The 12,500-nt window shown below is 40.2% G+C and overlaps 1 protein-coding gene across 2 annotated transcripts in view; it reads left to right on the top strand.

The window, feature by feature from the left end:
• Window positions 1–12,484: 12,484 nt before the first annotated feature.
• Window positions 12,485–12,500, top strand: part of luzp2 (leucine zipper protein 2) — an 81,102-nt gene continuing 81,086 nt past the window's right edge. The window contains exon 1 of one of the 2 annotated variants that reach the window (XM_076992391.1): window positions 12,485–12,500. This exon is cut by the window's right edge and continues 318 nt beyond it. The gene's annotated coding sequence lies outside the window, so the exon portion shown is untranslated. The other variant, XM_076992393.1, reaches the window with a different exon arrangement.

Raw genomic sequence — 12,500 nt, forward strand, 5'->3', positions numbered from 1 at the left:
TTCCGGCTATGTGCATAGCAGCTCGGCCTGCCCACGATAGCGGTTCATGCCTCAGAAATAGGTATTACGTTCTGTTGCTGTGAATGCAATTCTGGAAACAGATTCCATGGCATCAGTGTCTATCATTCTTCTCATTATTATGCTACACACACAAAAAAAAATTGTGGTTGACCCTGTGTGAGTCCCTGAAAGCCCAGCTGGGCAGATAGCTTTCAAAACAGGATCAAGCTTCATAAACACAAGGCTATATTCCGGTCCCCGGTACCCACTCACCCCTCCCCCGTCTGCATGGCCGAGCTCAGCTCAGCTGCAGGATCCTGGCTCTCCATCTGACCATTTGCACAGGCTTTGAGAAACGACATCTAATAAAACACCAGTGCAATCCGAGCATCTGGGAAATGCAGCTTGACAAGCAGAGTAATTAATTCAGTGTTTTTTTTTCTGCCCCAGTTTTATGATACTATATCAAAGCACTAAATAAGGCTATCCTCTGAACCGTTCGACATGCTCCCCCTTTTTCAGGGTGAATGGACAAATCCTATAGCATTGTACAAAAAGCAACAGCTCAGAGTGAGTTAGTCTTAAAGTAATTATAAATGTCAAGTTAGTATGTGTGTTACAGGCAAAATCGATCAATTTTTGCCTGATGTAAGTCAATGTAAGTCTGAATCCAGATGTACACGTAGACATCTGAAAACTTTTAATTTCCAACCAAACTGCAAACTGTTTACGGTGAAGCTGCAAACAAAACAAGTTTAGCAGAATTTACAATAGAAAATTAACATAATGGGGGAAAAAACACAAGAAGCTGATTGGAGCAGAGATCCAAGCTCCGCCCCCTGAACAACTGTCAACCCAGGAGCAAGGGCGGAAGAGCCATTGGCTGCGTAAGCTTCTCTCCCGTGGCTAGACAGCCTGAGAGAGGGGAACCAAAGCTGGCAGTCGAGGGGAGGGAGAAGCGTGAAAATAGCAGCCCTCTGATAAGCTGAGAACCTGAGTTAGCAGCGGGAATACAAGTATATGCTTGTCACACAGTGGCTGAACTTAACAAATGATGTGAGCATCCTCGCATAATTGCCTCTAAAAGCTTTTGTTTACAGCACTTACACATAGCTCAAGGTGCGTTCTTATGCACAGCAAAATCTGTATAAATTGGTATAAATAACCTTTTGGGATGCTTCCGTTTAATTGGACAATTAAGATAAATTTCACCCATGATGAGTCTGTCTGCATGGATGTTTGCATGCTTCTCCAAATCCTGGACATCTGTTTGGGTTTGAGACTAGGAGATCTCTAGAGGAAGAGGCAACACTGCGAGGGAGTCTGAAGAACATCTCTGTGAGGACATCTTCAGTCTGCCTTATGTACAGGTGTGCTCTGGGGTCACTGACTTCGAAACATTAAAGAAGTCTTTTATTGTTCAGATGTTCTTGGAGGACTGAGATCCATATATGATTCAAAGATTATATAAGTTTTTGAAGTTCTGAATTTACTTGTAAGAACTCTTTCACTCTTTATGCCAGTTTATCAAATAGAATAGTGTATACCATTAAAGTATGAGTAATGTAAAGGTTCTTCACTGCCCACTGAGCTTTGACTCAGTGAGGAAAATGATAATGTGAAAATTTCAGAAGCTGTAATGTGGAGTATATTGAAGCAGGACACAAATGCTGGGTACCCACGTTTGAAGGCAAATACATAAGTGTGACGCTTGAAGGAGGAGGCACGACAAGCGTAGAAGTGGTGAAATAATGAAATAATAATAATAACTTTAATAAACACGAAACGAAAAAGTTCAGCACTTCTAGCGCTAGCACGCAAACACTCACTCACACTGGCATGAACTTTAGACAAAGACGAGCACAAGACATTGCGCGAACGCACATTAAATAGGTGATTAACACATACCCTCGTGATCACGAGACAAGGCACAGGTGAGACTATCACGCTCACAGATGACCCACACCCACGGAACTACAAACATGGACATAACGGCAGACAACGTATCGACACGCCCACAATGAGGAGCTGTCACCGTGACAATAAGAATAATAAGTATATTATTATAATCATTATATTATTATAATAAGATTATTATAGTGTTATTAGTACACAGACATCAACCTGATATTCATAACTGAATGCAAAAATGAAAACGAAGACAAAGAAATGAGCCGATAGGTGAACCAATGAAAGAGTGGAAAACTGAGCACAATAAGGACAAGCTATAAACACAAAACAAAGGGGGGGGGCGCTAGGAACCAAAACAAAACATAAAAGACTTCCTTAAGTCACGTATATAGTTTATACTTGAACTTTTGAGGGATTTGCATTTCACAGTTGCGCAGTTCTATTGTATTAATTGGTGATTAACCATTGCCTGGTACTGATTCTGCTAATTAAGCAGTTCCAAATGTGTTGTTATTGGTCTCTGAGAAAGGTTTACCACTGTACAATGTGCATGGGTTGGTTGTATGCAGGAGCAAGAGATAATACTGAAGAGCTAAGGTATTATGGCTATGATGGATGATAGCTCGGTGCTAAGGTGTCACAAAAGCGCTGCCTCTTTGCCTGTTTGATTACCACTGGCAAGATATTCTTTCAGATCCTTTAACTTTTTATAAACAACACTCCACTAAGGGAATTGGATGACAAGATGACAAGGTAACAATGTGAAGTACCAATGAGAAAAGGAAAAGGGGAGCATAGAAAAGTTGAACTGAACCAATTAGATTATGACATAAACTCTTGTAAGAATCACAAATGTATCTTCAAAAAGGCCATAGGGCACAGTGCAGAGACAGCACCACATTAGCTATAGTAACACACTGACAATTGGTAACGTTTTCTTAAGACCTTTAATATTTAATGGTAATATTTAAAGTTTTGTCTATAGTTCATAGAAAGTAGACAGACAAAATCCTTTTGTTGGAATATAAATAAATAAGCTCCAGTAGGATTTCTCTGAGATGCATAACAAAAATTCGTTTTATTTCATTTTTTCTCTTGGTAAAATGCGATCAGAGGCATACACAAACGGACCGGCTCCTTCTAAGGGCCCAGGTGCCACTAACATTCCTCAGGGATGTAATTAAACCTTCACTTCAAACCTGACAAGCTGACATGGCACAAACAGTGGAGCAGCGTGGTGAGCTCAACACAGTCAGTCAGAGCAAAACCGGCACTGCTGAAATCACAGAAGTATACTCGGAGCAATCGACAGCAGAACATCCCCTCGCTGGTCAGTGACTCACTGATTTGACCCTAGACTGACCTTTGACTTTAATATCATTATTAACCACCTGTTAATAGAGTCCTTGACCTTAAAATGTATGCATGTATTTGACACATCTCAAGGGTCACAGAAAATTCTTGAAGATTGCATGTAATGAATTATACTAATAGGTTTCATGTTTTATGCATGATCTGTAAAATGTTAAATTTTGTTGAATAATGTATCATGTCTAAGAATTTAATCGATTTAAATGAATCTTCCTGGCATTGACTTCATCACACATTGAATCAACACACAGAACTTACATTTTACAAGGACATTTTTTGTCAGACTTAAATAGCAGTTCCTGCATGTTACCCCCAGCTCTGTGTGTGATGTCCTTATGTCCTTACTCATAGTTCAGTGAGAGAGGCGAACGTCGCTTTGAACAAAATTGCTCAGATGCAGTTAACTATTCAACTGGCTGGTTCACTCAGGGCAGGGCATTCTCTCTTGAAACCCAAGCAGGTTTAAAAACTTTTAAAGCTATTTATTGAGTGAAAAAGGTATATTAAGTAGTGCTAAAGCCATTTTCCTTTTACAGTTTTTACACTTCAGTGATGTTTTTTGGAACTTGTCTTCCTTTGTCTTCCAGTGCACTTACACAGTCATTTATCCTCTCTTCTGTTTCCTGGAAACTGTTGAATAGGCCTGTCATTCAGGTAGTCCTGATAGATTTCCTTACCTTATATGGCTCTGATTTCACGGGTATCAGATCAGCCAGAGCTGATCTGGCCTAGGCATGAAGATCTCAGTTTATAGAATGGGTCACAGAATTACATCTCCTGCTGCTCTGTACACCTGCAGAAAGTCTGTTAAAAAGGAAAAGAACCCCACGATGATCCTTTTAATAACCCGGTGACTCTTCAACGTGTGGGCATGTTAGCATAAAAAAAAAAACATGTTGAATAACTTCAAACTTCAAAGTAATGCATTCTACAGCAGTTTGTCAAGTGTATTTTCAACTGTGTATTTGTGCATGTTTACTGAGGCTTAATATCTTATTATACATCAAAAAACTACATTTATTCCCTTTTCTGTTTACTAAAGGGGGACAAAATGTTGCTGCCTGATGGGTAACTGTTCCTTCGTAGGGGCTGCATGCTAAAGATCCCGCAGGGCACATCAAAGTTTGAATCCGAAACATAATTCTCCCCCTTTCCCCCCTGCTGTTCTTTCAACTCTTTCATAATGCTGAAAATAATAGCCTATAATTTCATTTAATATACCATCAAGGCACCATGTTCTCTCACTGATGTGAGAACGCGACATTGTGTGTTTGGTCGCGGGCACCAAGACGGGTCTCAGTCGGCGAAGGTGGAAGCAGGATTTAATTCATGTGTTTACTTTGGAGAAACACTCTCTGGGGTGGCGTGCGATGTTGATTGCATTTCCTGCGCTTGTCAGGGAGGAGCGCTGTAGCAATGGCTGTAGATTAGAGCTCCCCTCCAGAGGAGGTGAGGAGAGGACTTCATTAAATCATCCATGCACCTCCTCCTCTACTGTGTGGCGTTAGGATCAGGAGTGCCAGCTCCGCCTTCTTTGCTTTCAACAGCACTGGCCATCTGTTGGCCTGACCCATTCCATCTGCATTTCTGCAACCATGGAAGCTGTTAGAAGTCATTCTCCCTCCTACGCCAATGGTTTATTGTTCATTAACCAGCATAGGTGAATGCCCACAGTATAAGCTCAAAAGGAAGGTGGGTAATCAGTGTAATGCTGACATATCGCTGTCAACTCCCACTCTTGGCAGGTTTTCTTGGTTAGGCTAAAATTCCGCAAGGCATGTTCAAATTTTGAAAGAAGCTCTCGTTACCTTGACCTGCTCTTGGGACCCTAGATTACGTCTGCAGCGATTACATCGTCGATTATGATTATTTTAATGACGTGATTAAAAAGAACTGAGATTATGCAGTTCGCTGCATATGCATTGCACATTTTTAGAGTGCTTATAAATGTAAAGCACCATAGCCATTCTTTAACAAACTACCACCAAGGCTGAGCATAAAGCTCTAACCCGAGCTGAAATAAAGAGCATTGCTCTCAGCTGCATGGGGGAAGTACAGTTGGAGGACAAAACCCGACCCATCTGACCAGCTCTGCTTTCTGCAAGACACAGAGACATAGTGACCTCACCACAGCAAGCACACTGCAGACACAAGGTCAATGAGGTGGGGTCAACATAAATGATCCTAGGGCCAGCAAAAACCAATAAAACATTTATCTGTGCCCATCTCTATTATTGTAGTGTCATTATCATTAACTACTGACTTAACACCTAATCTGTTTATATAAGTCACGCGGGACGCAAATAAACACTGTTTGGTGTTTTTGCTGTGTGGGCTAGATGTGTACACAGAGATTTTCTGTTTAATCCAAAAGCGCATCTTTTGAATGTTTTTCACTGCAAATCATTTTGTCACCATGGTGCAACTTTCGCTACTGTGCCACACATTATGCAAGCTGAAGGCCAACGGCAGGCCTCTCTTGGGGGTGTCCTTCTCATCCTCCACCAGCTGACCTCTCTGAATACTTTGTATTCTGTCGCCTCTTCTTTCTCTGCATGTAGAGGCAATGACACTGGTTTGCTGTTTAGGAACAAAAAAAAAAAGGAAAATATATGCCTGTGCTGCAAGGTGACAGATTTACTTAATGATTCATTAGTCTTCATTCTGTAAAATAAAGGTTGGGGACATCAGGTGCCTGCTGATGTAGGTATGCTGCCATTATAGGCCACGCTGTTCCCCGGGGGAAAGGCACGCATGCATTTCTATTTTAAGGGGCCTGGCCACGTTAAATTAAAAGTGCTTTCTCCTAAAATGCTGCCATGTTTAAAAAAAGATTGCTGAAATAGCACTTTTCTACTAATGTTGTTCAAAGGAAATCAGTGGAAAAGCCAGCTTCTTATGAATTACAGCAAGAAAGAAAGCTGTCATTGGATTCCATGTAAATGAACTTTATTTGAAAAAATCTAAACAAACAAACAAGAGAAAGGGTAGACTAGCCATAACACTAGTCATAAATACATTTTCAGACAATTAAAAAATGGACTTTGCAATTGTGAGCTTAAACTGAAAACGGTGTAACTGAAAAAACTCTAAGTGAAAAAAGCACATGGTTTTCCTGCATCTTGAGACTGTAAAGATTTTAAGTAAGATCACTGGCACTCCGAACTACGGAACCTCCAAGGGGATCCATTTCCAGTCTTTTGCAACCTTAATGCTGGAATAACAGAATCTAAGTCATTTTAGATTTCTGCTTACATTTGCAGTATATGCGTCATGACAGTTTATAGCCCACATCAATTTCATGAGTACATTTTTGTCAGATATCCCTGTATTTCCTCAAAGCAGGAACAAAAATAGTGGCCATGCAACATTAGTAAATTTGTAGCATAACATTCTATGCACTTGGTCATTTTTCAGTATGTGCTCCATAAACTAGGGTCTCTTTTACATCTTAACCTCCTGTTCATGAACATTTAGATTCCTTTAACCTTTATTCATGATATTTTATAGCGGTCCAGTATAACTGCACCATTTATTGACATTAGCAGCCTGCGACTCTTGGCAACTGCCTAAGTGACATCAGAATGAATATTCTTTCATTTGATTAAAACTGAATTTCACTCTACCTGGAAAAAAAAAAGCTTTATCAAATATTCCTTTCTCCTTGGTGCAAGTAATCTAATTCTGTTCTGCTGAAATTAATTTGTGTGAAACAGACCTGTCATTTACCACATTTTAATAGCTTCATTTCAGTCTATAGCTAAATGTCTTCCATTGTGAGCTGTGCCGCCCAGAAAGTGGTGCTCTCTCCACCATTAATGGGCTGATATGTAGTTACAGCTTTCTCCCTGCCCATAAAAGATGTTCTCACCTCTGCAGGGGGTGCGCATACACTTATGTTGGGCAGCCAGTGTTTTAAAAAGGCTTTTACACAAAATATTCACAACGGAAAATTACCACCCCACCCTGACACAGCTTTTCTAACCAATAAGTTAGAAGTAATTGGTCTCTTCTTTTTAGCCCAAACTAGTGTGATGACTGAGGGATGGACCATCTCTGTGTAACGCTGCTGTCTTTTGAAACTGGCCCCACTGCCTGATGAGAGCACGCTTCAAATCCTGTTTGGGAGTTGGTGACATCTCCCTTTGACTGCAGCTGAGTCTGTCTGTATGGAGGGGATTGTTTTCATTTATACGGGTGTCCAGATAGAATTGCACGTTTGTGTTGATGTATGTGTTTGAATGGAATCCGTTGCGCTGTGCCATATCACTCAGTGGCAGCTGACTGCACAAAATACGAAATGTACAACAAGGCAGTGCTTTAGCACTCAAAAGTATGTGCATTCATCCTTCTGATAAAGTCATTTGCTTGAAATGGGTACAAAACCAACATAGCATCACAATCCATCTTGTGGCATTTCCATGACAAGTTGCTGTTTCTCCAAGGACAGAAAATACCAAGCATTCCTTTTGCCAGCACAGGCTCAAGCAAGCCAGTGTTCTTTAGCACAAGGGCAAAAGAAACGCATGGATGGCTCTTGCCCAAGTTCTAGGTTGAATGACCTTGTTTGAGGACAATAACATGCCTCCTTCCCAAGTCACAGATGGCTTAGACAGTGAGAGGCTGAGCTCAGACGTGTCAGCCCCTACCTCTGGCCCGCAGGTGGCTCTGCAGACTGGGACGGACTCTCTCTGGGAGTGTGGGTCAAAGCTCCAGGACTGCAGCTTTCCAGAGGGAATGTCGCTCATTTACAGTATACTCTGCAGGGCTTTACAGAATGGATTGTCGGGGAGATTTGAATGCAGGAAATATGGGGGCAAAATGGTTGAGCAAGAAGAACTATCATGCTGTGCTTTGTCCCCCCCCCAACACGCTCCTTTTGCTGACACAAGATACATAATTAATCTGCATGATTTTTTTATGTGAAGCCTGTTGTTTTTGCACTAATGCCTGCCTCGGTTTAATCACATCAGCGCACTGAGACCCTGCCATATGAAGAGCACGAGGAGGGTTATTTTTGACTGCTCTGTCATGTTGCTGCAGCAAGTTAGCAGCAGAATGAAAGGGACAGGGGCATATGCTATTAAGAGCCTGTGAAATTTATATTCAAGGTTATGGGCCAATTCCTCTCTTTCAAACGCTAAGCAGCAGTAGAGCCATTTAAAAGACAATAGAGCACATTAGATATACAGCACTTCTGACATTTTATATTGTTCCTTTTGTACTGAATACAGTGTTTGATTTGTTGGCTAGTGGCTGGCGCTAATCACTTTCTCTTTACGCTTCTGTAATGATCAGAGTCCTTCATATCTGCTTTGATTTTTGGATAGCAGATATCAGATCTCAGATAATATGCATTAGCTAAAACAAAACAAGTGGTTTGGGTCTTCTAATCATGCATTTAATGTAATGTTCTATATCTGTTGATGTTTAATCCTTTGCATTTGTGATGAGCCTACAGCATGCAGCAGGAAACCTCTGTGCACGACTCTGCACATGGCAAAACTGCGTACTTCTTATTTTCTGTGGCTAGGATGAATGGCTGTGTCGGCAGGCTGCCTCTGAGGCTAGGGAGGGGAACATGAGGAATTGTAGAGAGGCAAAGCTGGCCACTGTTCAGCCAGCTCTCCACCAAAAGGGGTTATTGGTTCAAGCTTCAGCCTGGAGCGTATTTTAGATTCACGCAATCTGTATTGGGCAGCATGGTTGGGAACGGAGGTATGAGGAATGTAGAACATGTGTTACTATAAAGTGCTTCTTACCATTCTAAATGACTGGTTGTCATTAAGTTCTGATATGAATACAATTACCAGTTTTGAAGCAGAGGTAATCAATGCATAAATGACCAATAAATAGTGATGTTCCTTACAGCTGCAACAAGGGAAATAATTTAATTTGCATTCCATGTGCATGGATCATTGACTTTTTCTTAGTAATGAATTATTTATCTTCCCATGGACATGGATGCATGTAATTTTACAACCAAACAGTGAACATTAATTCTGAATTGTGCAGTAAGAACAGTAACTGGGTTCTAATTGGCACTTGTCTCTGCAATAAATATTATAGGTACATGGAATCTTTGAGCAGCTTATGCTTATTTATCTGAAATGATTATTTCATTACTTAACTGGTTTATTTATTTGAAACCGTCACTGACATTGATGTGTCAGAACTGCTGTTCACACAGATGTTTTCATGGTGTTGTTTTATTTTGACGGCATTTACAGATACCATCACATCTCTCCCCTTTGCCATCGTGGTTCCCATTATATTAAAAACACATTTATTTATTTCTTTTCTTGGTGCAGCTCCCATGTGGCTCATGTGATGTGTTTCCCTAGCATTTGTTGTTTTCACCTGAATCTCATCTTTCCTCATCTTCTTGTCAATCAATTGTAAGTTACTTAAAAAACCTACCTTCTGTGGATTTGAGTCTGGACTTCACAATGTATCTTGGCATTATGTTGTTTGGTTGTGATTCATCTCTATGAGACCTTGGGCTGCTATATGGATTATGACATTATGCCTTGCGCCATGTTGATTTTTTCAGCTCTTTGAACTGACTCTTCAGTAATGTCCACCTCACATGCAGAATCTCTCTCCAGAAACCACCTCCACCACCCCTCAGGACACCACCAGCTCTACATATTTTTTCTTGTTACATTTTGGGCACAAAATGTGGCCATTTCAAATGAGTCAGACTGTACATAATAAAATAGACCATGACCAAATAGAGGTCAGAGAAACTTTTTAAATACTTCAGTGTCAGAAAATGCAGTGTGAGTGTTCTGACACACACACACATATATATATCTACATCCTCTATGTTTATTTTCTAGTTCAGGACTACCATGGAGAAAAAAGAACTGAAAGCAGGAAAGGGCAGATGGACTATTACACCACCACATCTTTTGTTGTTTTGTGTGCGGCTCATGGAAGAACGGACACTGGCACTGAGGATTGGGTTATCACTGTCAGAGAACTTCTGTGTGGGAAAACAAGCTGCTTCACAAGCTCCTTTCTGTCCTTTTTTCATACTATGTAGTTATATTTATATTCATATAGAGTTATATTCAAATTTACAACAGGATCAACTACATCGCCAGCATTGCCAGATATTTTAAAGGTTCTGCAAACAAAACATATTAAAATATTAAGTAAAATCATTGGATTGTCAAATATTTATCAAATAGCCTCAGCTAGTACTGTGGCCATTTAGACCCAGTCCATCATTGTTTTAGATGTCCTTTCTTTTAGATGCACATTACATTATGGCGTTCGTTCCTCTTAGGATTTGCAAATGAATCAAATGAAGAGTGTTGCAAAACTATGGAGCTTTTTAGGGATTAGTGGTTATTTACCCATATTTTCTTTTCATCTTTTATATCCGACTTTTCTTTCTTCAAGAGTTTGGTGCCATTTAACAAGAAAATTGTCAATAATTAGGTAGTTTGACTTTGAGCATTGACTTCTCTGCTGTCATTAAGAATATCCTAGCCTAATGTACCAGGTCATGAGACTGAGCTTCAAAGATTTACCATTATTTATAGTGTCCAAGCGTATGTTACCAAACCAGCTACAGCTTTGTAGCGTGTACATAATACTGAGAGGCAATTGCTGTCCAAGTGTCAAGGGATCTTTGTCTAAGGCAATTATTCACAAATCCCAACTTAAATGGTTTGAGAAAAGTACAGTTCATACAGTTTGCAACCAAGTATTGTTTAAACACATTTTGTTGTGCAAAATCAAATGTCTTAGATTGTATCTGTCATTTGTTTTAAGTTATTTGATAACTAAGCTGGTAAACAGATATTTGACTTTGACTGAAATTAACCAGTCGTTTTCTGTATTTGCAGATAGTTCCACTGAGTACAGGGCTGATTTCTTCTGTTCCCCGAGCTCCGTCAGGCAGTCCGTGGCTCAGTCAGGACGCCTAGCTTGAGGTTTGATTGAGACAGATTCGAGCAGACTGCTGAGAACACTCAGCGCACCACCTCAGTGCCATGGACCAGAAAACCCTTCCACACAAGCCCCACCCTGAAGTGGCAATGCGTATCATAGTTAGCTTTAAAATGAAATGCAAAAGGCGTGAGTCACAAGGGCATTTTCGATGAGGGCAGAAAACAGAGACAATAGACTGCGCGCTCCATTAATGGCCTAACAAAAGGAATTTATAGGGCAGTTATTACATGACCATCACTTCACATGCTGTGTTCCACCATTTTTGCTGCTCTGACCATACAATGCACAGAAATGGACGTCTGTCCATTCTTTAAGGAAACAGCGTTCCCGCTGAATCAGATATTCAAAATAAGAATGATGGAGAAGATTTTGATGACACAGAGTAAAAAGGTCAGTGGGAAAAGTAAATCATAAAAATACAAAATAAGCATTGTGAGACCCCCAAACAAAGAGAAAATTGCTGTGTTATAAATCAGAGGACAGATGTCATGGTATAAACAAATGAAAATAACACTCGATGAAGAGATATTGTGTTGTGTGGAAAAGCTCTTTTATACTGATTTGTGCGCCCCAGTTCAATCAACAATAATCTGATCCATTTTGCTTGTTCTAATATGCAGTCCATTATTTCACTGTGCTTAAAATGTTTTACTCAGCCATATTATTTATTTTCTGTATTCAAACAATTTTAAATCCTAAAAAGAACACCAAACAACAATATTAGTTTTCTAAATTAGGGATTTGAGGACAGGTATATAAGTTAAATTAGGGAATACAGTTATTAGGGAAAACACAAAAATAAAGTGAGGGAAATTGATGACTATTACATTTATCATTGTCTATTTACCCATCTAATCCTACAATATGATTAAGAACTCTAAGACATGTCTTGTCAATTACTCTTATAGAAAATAACATGTCAAACTAATGAACCTTCCATCAGAGCATAATCGACTGGGAGATTGATTAATTTAGTGTTTGCGGAGTGACCCTATGCGGTTGGTGCCCAGATAATCGCCCTGCCCTCTCTCGGGGCTGGCGGTAATGTTGCAGACAGATTGATATCATGGGGAATTGCATCACCGGGGATTCATCTCACTATAAGAGAAAGAAGAAGCGATCGAGCCACTGGCTGTATTGGTGCTGACATCACTTCTCAACCTCAAATCATCCTCCGATCTTCCTCCCAGATCCTCGCCCACACCTGTTCCTAACCATTAATAAATCTGTCCGTGTTTATTTAAAGCCAAAGA

Source organism: Brachyhypopomus gauderio, chromosome 2 (assembly GCF_052324685.1).
Source record: "Brachyhypopomus gauderio isolate BG-103 chromosome 2, BGAUD_0.2, whole genome shotgun sequence".
Lineage (NCBI taxonomy): Eukaryota > Metazoa > Chordata > Actinopteri > Gymnotiformes > Hypopomidae > Brachyhypopomus > Brachyhypopomus gauderio.